The sequence below is a fragment of the Pinus tabuliformis genome, chromosome Q, assembly GCF_031772625.1.
Source record: "Pinus tabuliformis cultivar Carrire ecotype Pingquan chromosome Q, CPIR1, whole genome shotgun sequence".
NCBI lineage: Eukaryota > Viridiplantae > Streptophyta > Pinopsida > Pinales > Pinaceae > Pinus > Pinus tabuliformis.
The window spans coordinates 755,400,876-755,414,402 of record NC_142296.1 but is presented as its reverse complement, the minus strand read 5'-3'; positions in this window follow the sequence as shown (position 1 = coordinate 755,414,402).

Genomic DNA, 13,527 nt, shown 5'->3' with positions numbered 1-13,527 from the left:
TAAATATTGTGATCTGGGTTTCTCTGAAGTTCGGAAGTGCAGTTAAGTTATGACGTAAGTATTTGTAGATCTATACATTGGTTCTCTTTGGTGAAGCTACATATACACGCTGGTTCAACTCTTATAAGTATCTATGCAAAAGAAAAGCTTGATATTCAAGGATGACTGATCTATCAAATCATTGTTTCTGTTTTACTACTGTTTGTCAATGAAGTCTTCTTAGATCTGAATGTAAAACTGAATGAATAAGGATTTTCATATCTGATTGACTGATTGTATAAGTGAGAAGGGTGATTGTTGTTGCTGCCTGTGTAAATCTATGTAAATAGATAGTAGATGGTGAATATATTGCTGGTTTGTACAAAATTGATTCAGAAGTTTAATGTTTTAGTAGTTTTGAAGGTATACACAGGTTTGATTAGAGGAAGTAGCGTATACATGTAGGTTGGGTTCAATAAAGTAGCGTGTACATTCTGATGCATGATTTTTGAGGTTGCAGTTGATTCCTGGGTTCAGCACAGTGTTCTAGTAACAGTGATCTGATTGTTCAGATTAACTAATTGTTCATTGATGCAGTTTGAGTTTCAAATTTATTGATGGGTCTAGTATGAAAATTTGATGAAACGAGACCTTCATGTGTATTTTTGTGTACCAGTAGCATCCAGTTTGAAATTTTATGAAACGTGGTCCCTGGAGGAAGGGAGAAGGTCATAGCCTTTTGTAGGCCGGTACCTACATACTAGTAATCACATTGGCTAGTACAAGAGCTAGGGGTTGCAGCTTCCTTCCAGTAGAAGTTGGAAAATGAGATAAGGATGTAGCCTTTTGCAGGTGGGTTCCTGCGTACTTGTTAGAGTCTGCACCAGTACAAGATTGTAAATAGATTTTCTTATTATTAAAATAAGACAAAGACGATAGCAGCAGGTGGTTTTCACCCACATTGGGTTTCCACCTTAAATCTTGGTGTTCTTGTGTGTTGCTTATGTGTGATGATTTGTTATGTTTACTTCACTATTTAATAAGTTATTGATGCACTGGTTAAATATCATCACATGATAAATTGTCTAAATCACAAGTTCTCTTAGTATACGCTTGTTTCTCTAATCACAGTTGCATGTACATGCTAGTTCACTTCACTAAAGTACTGTCTATAAATCAGTTTTGGAAATAAAATTATTGATATGATAATACTGATTCACCCCCCTCTTAGTATTATTTCCAACAATTGGTATCAGAGAAGGTCCTTTAGAAGAAACTTGATCGCTTGAATGTAGATCTTTCAAGATGAATAATCACGAAGGCATGGGATCTATCAGACCACCAATCTCCAATGGGAGCAACTTAGTATACTGGAAAATAAGAACTAGAGTCTATATACAATTCTTCGGAGCATATGTTTCGGAAATAGTGGAAGGAGGATATCAATTCCCAATAGTAATTCCTACAGACTCTGTAGGTAATAAGTTTTCTAAAACTAATGCCAAAGCAGTCAACACATTATTGGGAAGTCTATCAAAATCTGAATTTTTCAAAGTCATGCAACTCAAGACAACCAAAGAGTTATGGGACAAAATAATTCAGAGCTACAAAGGAGACTCTCAGGTAAAACGTGCTAACCTTCAAACTCTCAGAATTCAGTATGAAACTCTTAAGATGGATAGTGATGAGAGTATTGCTAGTTACTTTTTATGCATAGATGAGATTGTTAATTGTATGAAGAATCTGGGTGAAGAGATGAAGGAAGTTACTTTAGTTGAGAAAATTTTGAGATCATTGTCTTCTAAATTTGAGTCAAAAGTGTCTGCCATAGAAGAAAACAGGATCTTCAGACTATCACTGTGACTCAACTTCATGGAATCCTAACTGCCTTTGAAATGAGAAAAGGAAGTCCATCAGGTATGAGAGAATCAACATTTAAAGTATCATAAAAGGGAAAATAAAAGGAAGAGCACCATGAATCAGGACACATTTTAGAAGAAGAAGATGAGGTAAATTTTGTCAAGAAGCTTCAATGGGGTTCCAGAAGGTTTAGAAGTAAGCTACCTTTCAAATGCTTTGCTTGTGGTAGAGTTGGTCACTATGCTACCGAATGTCCTCATAAAGATAAATATGAAAAAGGGAAGGAATATGAGAAAGGCAATAGAAAACAAGTTGTGAATAGGAGTTACTATATTCATGAAGATAGTGATGGTTTATCTAATAGTGATGAAGATGAAATTGAACAAGATTATAGACTTCTCATGGCCTATTACAATGATGAGTTTTTGGGTGCATTAGAAGAGGAATATTTTCTTGAAAAAATCACTAAACTCAAAATCTGTTTAGAAGAAAAGAATATGATCATAGATACTTTGACACACCAGCTTGCTGAAAGAGAAAAACACAATGAAAATCTAGAATGTGAAATTGTGGGTCTAAGAAAAGATCTTGAGAAGACAAAATCTCTTAATCTTAGATTTTTTAAAATATCAGAAACTTTAAATGAAATTATCAAAGTTCAGCATTCTCCTCTAATAAAGATAGGTCTTAGATATAAAAAGAATCAGCTTAACCACAGAAGTTGTCAACCTCCACCAGAAGTTATCTTGATGCAGCAAAGACCAGTGAACAGTATGTCAATTGTCAGCAAAGGCCTAAAACTACTCATCAGGTAAATCATACTCAATTTACTCCAAGGATGAATATCAGTAGAGGCTGCAACCAATAGGTAAACAATGACAAAAGATTCTATGATCACAAAAACTTCCTTAATGGGAAATGTTTTTCCTATCATAACTTTGGACACAAAGCTGCTCAATGTGTTTCTTACAAAACCATCATGACTAGAAAAGCACAAAATCAAAGAAGTGCAATAGGAATCAAGAAAAGTTCCTATAATAACTTTTCTCCTGTTGAAAATGAAATAGAATGCTCGATTTGTAAGAATTTTTGGTCATGAAGAATTTGAATGCAAGAGAAAATTTTGACCAACACTTCAAAAGGAGAAAACGCCATTAAATCCCAAGATATGGAGAAGGAAGTAATCTCAATCAAAAAGATGTGGTATATATTTGTATGCATAAGGACAAGAAAATCAGTGGTACATCGACAGTGGATGCTCCAAACACATGACAGGTGATAACGAGAAACTTCATTCATATAATGCTTTAGAAAAGGAAAATAATGTCTCATTTGGAAATGACACCCCAACTCTCATTAAAGGTAAAGGTTTTATTTTCTTGAAAGAAAAGGTTAAAGCTGGAAATTTCATGTATGTAGATGGTTTAAAGCATAACCTATTGAGTGTCAGTCAAATGTGTGATCAAGGAAATGAAGTGGTGTTTCGATCAAACGAATGTGTCATTCATGAACTTGATATAGGAAAGACCATGATCAAAGGTAAAAGAAATCCAAACAACTTATACATACTCAAAGGAGGACAACAACAATGCTATCTAAGAAAAATAGATGAAAACTGGCTGTGGCATAGAAGATTGGGAAATCTAAGCTTTTCTCAAATAAGAAAAGCATGCAGGCTCAAGGCAATTCATGATCTTCCAGATATCAACATCCCAGAAAATACCATATGAAAACCTTGTCAAATCAGTAAGCAAACTAGAGTTCATTTCAATGAAAAAGAGGTGTCAGCAAGTAAGCCTCTTGAACTCATCCATACTGATTTATGTGGACCAACAAGGAAAAAGTCACCTCGTGGAGAAGAATACTTTATTTTGTTTATTGATGATATTTCTAGGATGTGTTTGATCCAAGTGGATGTTGGTGGCCACCCACCTATCCCATTTGGACCCCCACAACTATCTCTTTTAGCTTTTTCAATTTCCTAAATTGTAGCAGAGTTTACTATTTTTAGCAGTTTTTCGGGTCTTGAACTTCCGGAACCGTTTTAAGGCCCTAACGATGTTTTTTTGGGAAATCTAGGGCAACATGGGTCATTGGACTCATGTTACCTCCCAAAGTTGTAGTGCTCAAATAGATCTTTCTAACGAGCTATTGTACGCATCAAACGGAGATCGTATGCCAAAGTTATGACCCCGGGAAATTGATGTACCAATTTACCCAAACGGGGCCCACAATTTGGCGTTTCATCTTCTAGGGTTAGATTTCGGAATGTTAAGGGTTTTCCACTGTTTCTCAACAATAAATAGGCCTTCGAGCCTCATTGTAACATAGTTCAGAAAAGTTTAGAGGCATGTAGCCACACATCTCTTCTCAGAGATAAGCTACCATCGCCCTAGCTGGTTTATTTCCATTTCTAGTTGTAAGCATATTTCAGTATTTTCCATTAATGAAATGAAGTATTATTTCTGCTGCATATCTCTCCTTATGGTTATCTCTGTATTTTATTACGTTCCTGTCTAAATCTGGATTAGTGGTATCAGAGTGGTCTGCTTTTTCTCTCTTTTTCTTTGCATGTCCCCAACGAGGTCGGGATATAAGGAGCTAGGGCTTGAACTGGTCGAACCTTTGCGAGACCAGCCTCGCAGATCCCGATGGCCTCTTATGGCAGATGAGAAGAAATACGAGGGGGCAGGAGATCCTATCAAAATCTTGCTCGAAGAAGCCTTCGAGCGACAACGGAACGCGATGATGGACAGTTTTGCCCAAATCCTTCAGCGGCTACCCAGAGGCGACGCATCGGCTTCCAACAGCTACTCTGGAAATGCCACACCGTTTAAGGTACAAGTTAATTTTGAAATCACCATCTTCGAGGGTCAAATAGACACAGACGCTGTAGATAAATGGTTAAATCTGCTAGATGGGTATTTTTCTGTTCATGAATTTTCAAATCGGGAAAAGATTGTTTTCACTCTTGTCAAAGCAGCCCCCCACGTCAAGGACTAGTGGGAAACCTACTGCGAGTAGAAGGATGAAAGTACAGGCTCACTATTTTCAGCTGCACCCACTTGGAATGACTTCCGGGATGCCATCAAGGAGCAGTACTACCCTGTCAAAAGCTACGAGGACAAATACATCAAATGGACCACACTGCAGCAGGGACGAGAGCAAGATGTGCCGGAGTTCACAAACATTTTTCATACCCTTCGCACACAGTTGGGTATCAAAGATTCTGAGCTGCATTTGGTACTCAAATACCATGGCTGCCTGCACAGATACATCCAGGAAGAGATGGTGTTCTTGAACATCTCCTCGCTCGGCACGACGTACCGATACGCTGTCAAAATCGAGCAAAAGTTCAAACAGAAGAAGCGAGACTTTGGATCTACAAATCTGAAGCCCAAAGGACAAAGCCAAGGCGGGGTAACCCAAGACAACCCATCGAAGCCGCAAGAAAAGAACAATACCATGAAGCCGAAGAAGGACATAGGGAAGTGGTGTGAGTTCCACAAGAGTCCCACTCATAACACAAGTGAGTGTCGGACCAAGCAGTCGCTGGTGGCTGAGTTGAAGGCCTCTGAATCGGATGCATGTTCCGACCCTGAGCCAGAACCTGACAAGGGGAATGGAAAAGGGAATCAGATCATTGATGCAGATCCCAGTGCCACTGTTGCCACCGCCAAGATCTAGAAAGATGAGCCCGAAAATCCAGAGGAAGGCGAGCGTCTTTTCCACTCACAGATGTGGGTGAAGGGTTCGCCGTAACAATTCATTGTCGATAGTGGCAGCCAAAAGAACCTCATTTCAGCAGAGGTCGTGAAGCGGTTGGGCCTACCGACTACACCGCACCTGCAGCCGTACAGTATCGGGTGGCTTCATGAAGGACAAGATCTGAAAGTTCGCCAGTAGTGTCGCCTTCCCTACAGCATCAAACCCTTCACAGACGAGGTATTGTGTGATGTTACACCTCTGGATGTTTGTGATGTATTATTAGGCCATCCATACTTGTGGAGGCGACATGCTGTGTATGAGTCCAGGCCTTGTGTTGTCATTATTTCTTTGAATAATTCATTATACAGGATACCAGAGGTAGCCCCACCTACCACCACATGTTTGATCACCGCTAAGAAAGGCAGCAAGCTCATCTCCCAGACCAGGAAATTCATCTGTCTCGTTCACTCCCAAAGTAAGGGGAAGATTGCCATCACATCCATGACCCCCGCGAAGGGTTCCTCCATGCAGCAGTAGCAGCAAAGGGATACAGTCATGACAAGACACAGGAACAACTTCTCCTCACCCACAGGGGTACCACACAAGTTTCAGGTGGGTGACAAAGTTTGGTTGCATCTATAGAGAGAACGCCTTACCAGAACCCATCAGAAACTCAGACCACTCCGACATGGTCCTTACACCAGTACCAAGGCTACAGGTAACAATGCTTTGAAGCATAGCATTCCTCCATTCCTTCGCTTGCACCAAGTGATCAATGTGGACTGTCGTCGACCATGATTCCCACCATTTCTGAACACATCAGAGATTGCAGAACAGCTCACCAGGGACCAAGTTCAGCAAATGGAGGAACTCAACGCAATGGGGACCATTGCTTCCTAAGGGGGGAGGAATGATCCAGGTGGATGTTGGTGGCCACCCACCTATCCCATTTGGACCCCCAAAACTGTCTCTTTCAACTTTTTCAATTTCCTAAATTGTAGCACAGTTTACTATTTTTAGCAGTTTTTTGCGTCCTGAACTTCCAGAGCCATTTTGAGTCCCTAAACGATGTTTTTTGCGAAATCTGGGGCAACATGGGTCCATGTTTTGAGTCCCTAAATGATTTTTTTTGGGAAATCTAGGGCAACATGGCTCCATGGACCCATGTTGCTCCCAAAGTTGTAGTGCTCGGATAGATCTTTCTAACGAGCTATTGTACGTGTCAAACAGAGATCGTATGCCAAAGTTACGACCCCGGGAAATTGATGTACCAATTTACCCAAACGGGGCCCACAATTTGGCGTTTCATCTTCTAGGGTTAGATTTCAGAATGTTAAGGGTTTTCCATTGTTTCTCAACAATAAATAGGCCTTCGAGCCTCATTGTAACACAATTCAGAACAGTTCAGAGGCATGTAGCCATACATCTCTTCTAAGAGATTAGCTACCATCGCCCTAGCTGGTTTATTTCCATTTCTGGTTGTAATCATATTTCAGTATTTTCCATTAATGAAATGAAGTATTATTTCCACTGCATATCTGTCTTTGTGGTTATCTCTATATTTTATTGCGTTCCTATCTAAATCCGGATCAGTGTTGGATAGGCCTTCTAAAGCATAAATATGAAGCTTTTGAAAAGTTTAAAGCCTTCAAAGCTTTAGTTGAAAATGAATCAGATCGAAAAATCAAATGTCACAAACCTAATCGAGGGGGAGAATTCATATCAGATGAATTCTTTGACTTTTGTGAACAACATGGAATAAAAAGGCAATTCTCCACCACAAGAACTCCTCAGCAAAATGGTGTGGTAGAAAGGATGAATATAATAGTTCAACAAATGGCTTGAGCTATGCTAGATGAATCTAGAACTCCTACAACCTTCTAGGGTGAAGCTGCATTTGTTGTCATGACTATTCTCAACAAAGTGAATGTTCGGGTAAATATCAATCAAACTCCACATGAACTTTGGTATGGTAAGCCTCCTACTGTAAAACACTTTAGAGTTTTTGGAAGAACATGTTTTATCAAAAGGACTGAGGAAAAACTTGGTAAGTTTGAACATAAAGTAGATGAAGGTATTCTTCTTGGTTATTCTTCCATAAGTAAAAGATACAAATGTTATAATAAAAGTCTTTGGAAAATTGTTAAAAGCATTGATGTTGTAGTTGATGAAGCATGTAGAAATCCAGAACATATGCAATCAACATAGGAATATGAAAATGAGGAAGATGGGAATTGCTTTCTTACATCAAATCAAAATGATATTGAAGAAGAAATGAATGAAGCACTAGAAGAAGATACAACAGATATGGAAAAGACTCCATCCAGGTATGTTCAGAAGAATCATCTAGAATCTCAAATTCTAGGAGAAAATGGGGCTAGTGTATAGACAAGAAGAACTCTTACAGGGACCTCAAGCTATCTAGCATTACTATCCTCCACCGAACCTCAAAATGTAAATGAAGCCTGCAAAGATGAATGTTGGGTCAAGGCCATGGATGAAGAACTTGAGAAAATTGAAAAGAATGATACTTGGGAATTAGTTCCTAGACCTCATGATAAAAATATTATAGAAACAAAATGGATATTTAAGAACAAGCTTAACAAAAATGGAGAAGTTATTAGAAACAAGGAAAAGCTTGTTTGTAAAGGGTATGCTCAACAAGAAGGTATATATTTTGAAGAAACTTTTGCACATGTTGCAAAACTTGAATCCATAAGGATGTTTCTTGTTCTTTCTAATTTTTGGAAATTGAAAATATATCAAATGGATGTAAAATCAGCCTTCCTTAATGGAGATTTAGAAGAATAAGTTTATATTGAACAACCAGAAGGATTCATTCTTGGAAATGGTGCAAAATTTGTATGCAAGCTCAAAAAGGATCTCTACGGTCTGAAATAGGCTCCAAGGGCTTGGTATTACCGCCTTGACAAATATCTACAATGACAAGGCTTTACAAAAGGTTCTGCAGATAGTAATTTATACACAAATATTGAAAAAGATAAATTGCTAATTATTGTTGTTTTTGTTGATGATATCATTTTTGGTAGTAATGAAGAATCCATGAGTCAGAATTTTGCTTCAGTAATGCAGCAAGAATTTGAAATGTCCTTACTTGGTGAGCTTACCTATTTTCTTGGTCTACAAGTTAAGCAAACAAAAGATGGTATACTTCTTTCACAAACCAAATATCTCAAGCAGATCTTGAAGAAGTACAGAAAGGAAGATTCTAAACCAGTGTGTACTCCAATGGTAACAGGATGCAATCTCATCTCTAATGATGAATCACCAGTAGTAAACCAACCAACTTACAAATCTATGATTGGAAGTCTGCTTTATCTAACAGGTACCAGACCTGACACCATGCATGCAGTAGGAACTGTTGGAAGGTTCCAAGCAAATCCAAAGGAATCACATCTCTAGGCAGTTAAAAGAATTTTCAAATATATTCAAGGAACTTAGGACTTTGGACTATGGTATCCTAAAGATACAAACCTTACTCTTCATGCATATGTAGATGTAGATTGGGCAAGAAGTGTTGGTGATCGAAAGAGCACTAGTGGAGGTGAATTCTATATGGGTTCTTGGTTAGTGTCTTGGTTCAGCAAGAAACAAAGTTCGATTGCTTTATCTACAGTTGAAGCAAAATATTTGGCTGCTGCATCTTATTGCACACAACTACTTTGGATGATGCAAACTTTGCAAGATATTTAGATCACCTGTACTCCACCCATCTCCATTCTATGTGATAATACAAGTGCCATCAGTATTTCAAAAAATCCAGTCATGCACTCCAAGGCCAAGCACATACCCATCAAGTACCATTTTTTATGAGAACAAGTGCTTGAACAGAAGGTCAAATTGGAGTATGTTCCCTCCAAAGAACAAGTTGTTGATATATTCACTAAACCACTGCCTAGAGAAACATTTGAATATCTTAGACAAAAGCTGGTAGTAGTTGATGCATCATCCTACTATTAAATCTAGTTTTTTTGGAGGAAGGTTATTATATGTAGGTTTCATGATGTATAGTCACATATACACGCGGATTTCGATGGCTCAAGGAGCGTATATGTATTTTTGACATAAAAATAGTGGGTCAGGCTCTGATATGGGTGCTCTTTCTAATGTTGATGATTACAATATGACGATATGCCCTTTTCATTGATTTTTATCTGACTGACAAAAATGCCTTGATGAATGACTTGTTGACAATGAACATGTAGCACAGGTTCAGGGGGATCATTAGCCTTCACACACACTCTGCATTGCTAGCATTATGGTTGCTGTTATGGCTTCAGATATTTATACCATTTTTTGTTTAAGTCATGTAAAGGTCTAGGGTGTGATATGAATTCTCATATATTTGAATGAGTCATATTAGACAAATCAGATAATTTGTATCCCCACTTTGCATGGGATGGATGCTGTAATATTTATTGTATTTCTATCATGTATAAACAATTGGTATATCCCCACTTGGTTGGGTGGATGAGTCAAATGTGGTGTATCCCCACTTGGTTGGATCATTGATGTATGAATGAGTCATTGGTCATAAGGAGGCCATAATCACTTAGTTGATTTATAGAGTCATGTTATTCTTTTGAATCATATCTCTATAGAATCGGCATGTACTTAAGGGGAGCATTGACTACATAATGTATATCAAAGGAGGAAAGTTGTTTGGTCCACCCTTTGCCCTTGATGTCAAAAGGGGAGAGTTTTTTGGTGTTGCATGTTATGTCTAACAGTTTCTACAACTTGTAGTAATCAATGCCATCATGGTTTCCATCCAGTCCAAAGGGGGAGATTGTTGGGATTATGATACAAGTGTTGTCCTTGATGGCAACTCACTCACAGGTCAATTTAGTTTTGGTAAAAGGAAACTCATAGTACAATAGGTATATTCAGAGGTAACAGGGCAGTGGTACAGAAGAACAGGAGCATGGAAATAAGGTCTACTGATCACAATAAAGAAGCTAAACGAAAAGGCTGATGAAAAGCATTTTAAGAAGTATATGCATCTCCACTTAGTCAAAAAAGTGTATACATGTTGGTCCATATAACAAAAAGAGCATATACATATACATGTAATCCCACAGGAGAAAAAACACGTACATGTTGGAAGACCAAGGTTTTGTTCTGAGGTATTTGGCCCAAGGTTTTGGTCCAAGATATTTGGTCCGAGGTATTGACCATAGGTATTTGGTCCAAGTTATTGGTCCTAAGTGGTTTTGGTCTGAGGCATTGATAAAGGATATAAGTATATAAGGAGGAGAAGATCAAAGGGCTAAGTGCATAAGTAATGCATATCTTATGAAGTGTTAGATAAAAGAAAATGTGCAAGTGTATGGGTTTCTAAGGAACACTTCTATCTAAAGTATATTTTACATTGCAAGGGCTATATTTGTGATTTGATTTGAAATACTTTGTGCACCTTGAATTCAATACTGGATCAGGATCATGAGACCTGAAATGACTTATTATCGAATGATCTGATACTAGTTGGGCTAGATCTAATTATGTACACCTATTTTGTTCTTTAAATATTTTTATTTGGGTTTTTCTGAAGTCCAGAAGTGCATTGAAGTTATGAAGTAAGTATTTGCAGATCTATACGCTAGTTCGCTTTAGTGAAGGTGTGTATACATGCTAGTTCAGCTCTTCTAAGTAGTGTATGCAAAAGAAAAGATTGATGTTCAAGGATGACTGGTCTATCAAATCAATGTTGTTATTTTACTACTATCTGTCAATGAAGTCTTCTTAGATCTGAATGTAAAATTGAATGAATAAGGAGTTTGATATCTGATTGACTGATTGTATAAGTGAGAAGGGTGATCTTTGTTGTTTCCTGTGTAAAGCTCTGTAAATAGACAGTAGATGGTCAGTATATTTCTGGTTGGTACAAACTTGATTCAGAAGTTTAATGTTTTAGTAGTTTTGAAGGTATACATAGGTTTGATTACAGGAAGTAGCGTATACACATAGGTTGGGTTTAGTAAAGAAACATGTACATTCTGATGCATGATTTTTGGGATTGCAGCTGATTCCTGGGTTCAGCACTTTTCTGGTGACAGTGATCTGATTGTTCATATTATTTGCTTGTTAGTTGATGCAGTTTGAGATTCAAGGTTACTGATGGGTCCAGTATGAAAATTTGATGAAACGAGACCTTCATGTGTATTGTTTTGTACCAGGAGCATCCACTCCGAAAATTTATGAAACATGGTCCCTGGAGGAAGAGAGAAGGTTGTATCCTTTTGTAGGTTGGCACCTACATACTAGTAATCACATTAGCTAGTGTAGAAAATATGTGATATGTTAACCCAATAATGCAATATAAATCAAAGCATAATACTATAACCTACTTCTACTATCAATTTGTGGAAGCTTAAATATTGAGCTGAACAATATAACCAGAAGAAGAAGAATCAATGACACAGTACACATGAAATACTTTAGGGAAAGCCGCAGCTAAAAACCCCACACTATTGTATTATCATACATGGTGGAAATACATAGGAATTATACAAAGCCTTAGCTCTCACAACTACCCAGCTCTCAGTACAATCCTCACAGATGCTCACAGGGAATCTTGCCTTCTCTCCAACCTTTGTCGCTACCCTCCAAGCTCCTATTTCCTTGTGTTGTTCCTTGTGGATGATTTCCTATTACCAAGTGGAAAAATCTCCTTCAAAACTGCGCAATCCTCAAGGATGAATCCCTGAAAGTATGCATGAGTTTTCTCCATGAGAAAACACATGCAACTGATAGTACACTATCCTTGAATATTAATCTCAATTGGGTATTTCTCATAATAGACATGCATGAGTTTCTGATGAGGGAATCTTCAGTTAACTGGAGTAGAACTAGTTGAGTGCATTAATGCATCAACTGTCTGTTAACTCACTATTAGTTCCTCAAACAGCTTAGAACTAATTTAACTCGACTTAACTCAGTAAATTGAGTTAACTAATTACAACTCAAATATAACTCAATCTTATCTCCTTAATTTAAGGGATAACTCTTGCATGACTTCAGAAAGACTTCTAACTTGAATTTCTCCAACTAATTAATTTAAAATAAATTAATTAATTATTTCCATGTAGCTGTTAAGAATAAATTCGATTTTAATTCACAATTTAATTCAAGGACAAATTAAATTGGAATATTCTTGTTGCCATATTTCAACACTCCCTCTCAAAAAGAAAGGGACTATCTCCCACCCTGATCCTGTCTCTATGGAACTCGAATTTACACTTTGACAATGCCTTTGTCAAAATGTTAGCATCTTGTTCCTCTGTCGAAATATACTATAGCAACATGATGCTCCTCGCCTGTGAAAATCCATGGGAAAAAAATCTTGCCTTATGTTTCTCCAGCATCAACAACTTTCTTTACTTTGTAAAGCCAATGGGAACTCATAACTGAATTGTTCTCTGGTGTTGGAACCACGTTCCAAACATTGTTACAAACTATGGAGTCATACTCCACCATAGCATCAACCCAAATCGGCTGTTGCACTACTTCCTCAAAGGAAGATGGCTCAGTCTCAACACATTCCCCGGCAAGGGCCATGTATCCAGTGTACCTCTCAGGTGACCTCCTTTGTCTCCGCTAAGAAGATGGTGCTCCCACATTCTCTCCCACATCCTCCAACAATCTGTCAGCTTCTCTTGTGTGCTTCCATCCATCTCTAGAAGACTCTGCTTGAGTGGATGTCTCCACTCCTGGAACCTCTGCATGATGCTACTCCACATCATTCAGAGGCTCCTCCTCCTGAGGAACCATCAGTTCCTCCACAGCCTGTAGTTGGAGCTCCCTCTCAAGGTAAACTCACATGGCCTTTTGCTCATCAATCTTGAGATCTCTACGAACCACTGTCCTCCAACTGGTAGGCAAGTACACCCAATAGTTGTGAGGTGTATCATTGTACCCCACAAATATCACCAACTCTACTGTCAGCTCAAGCTTCTTCCA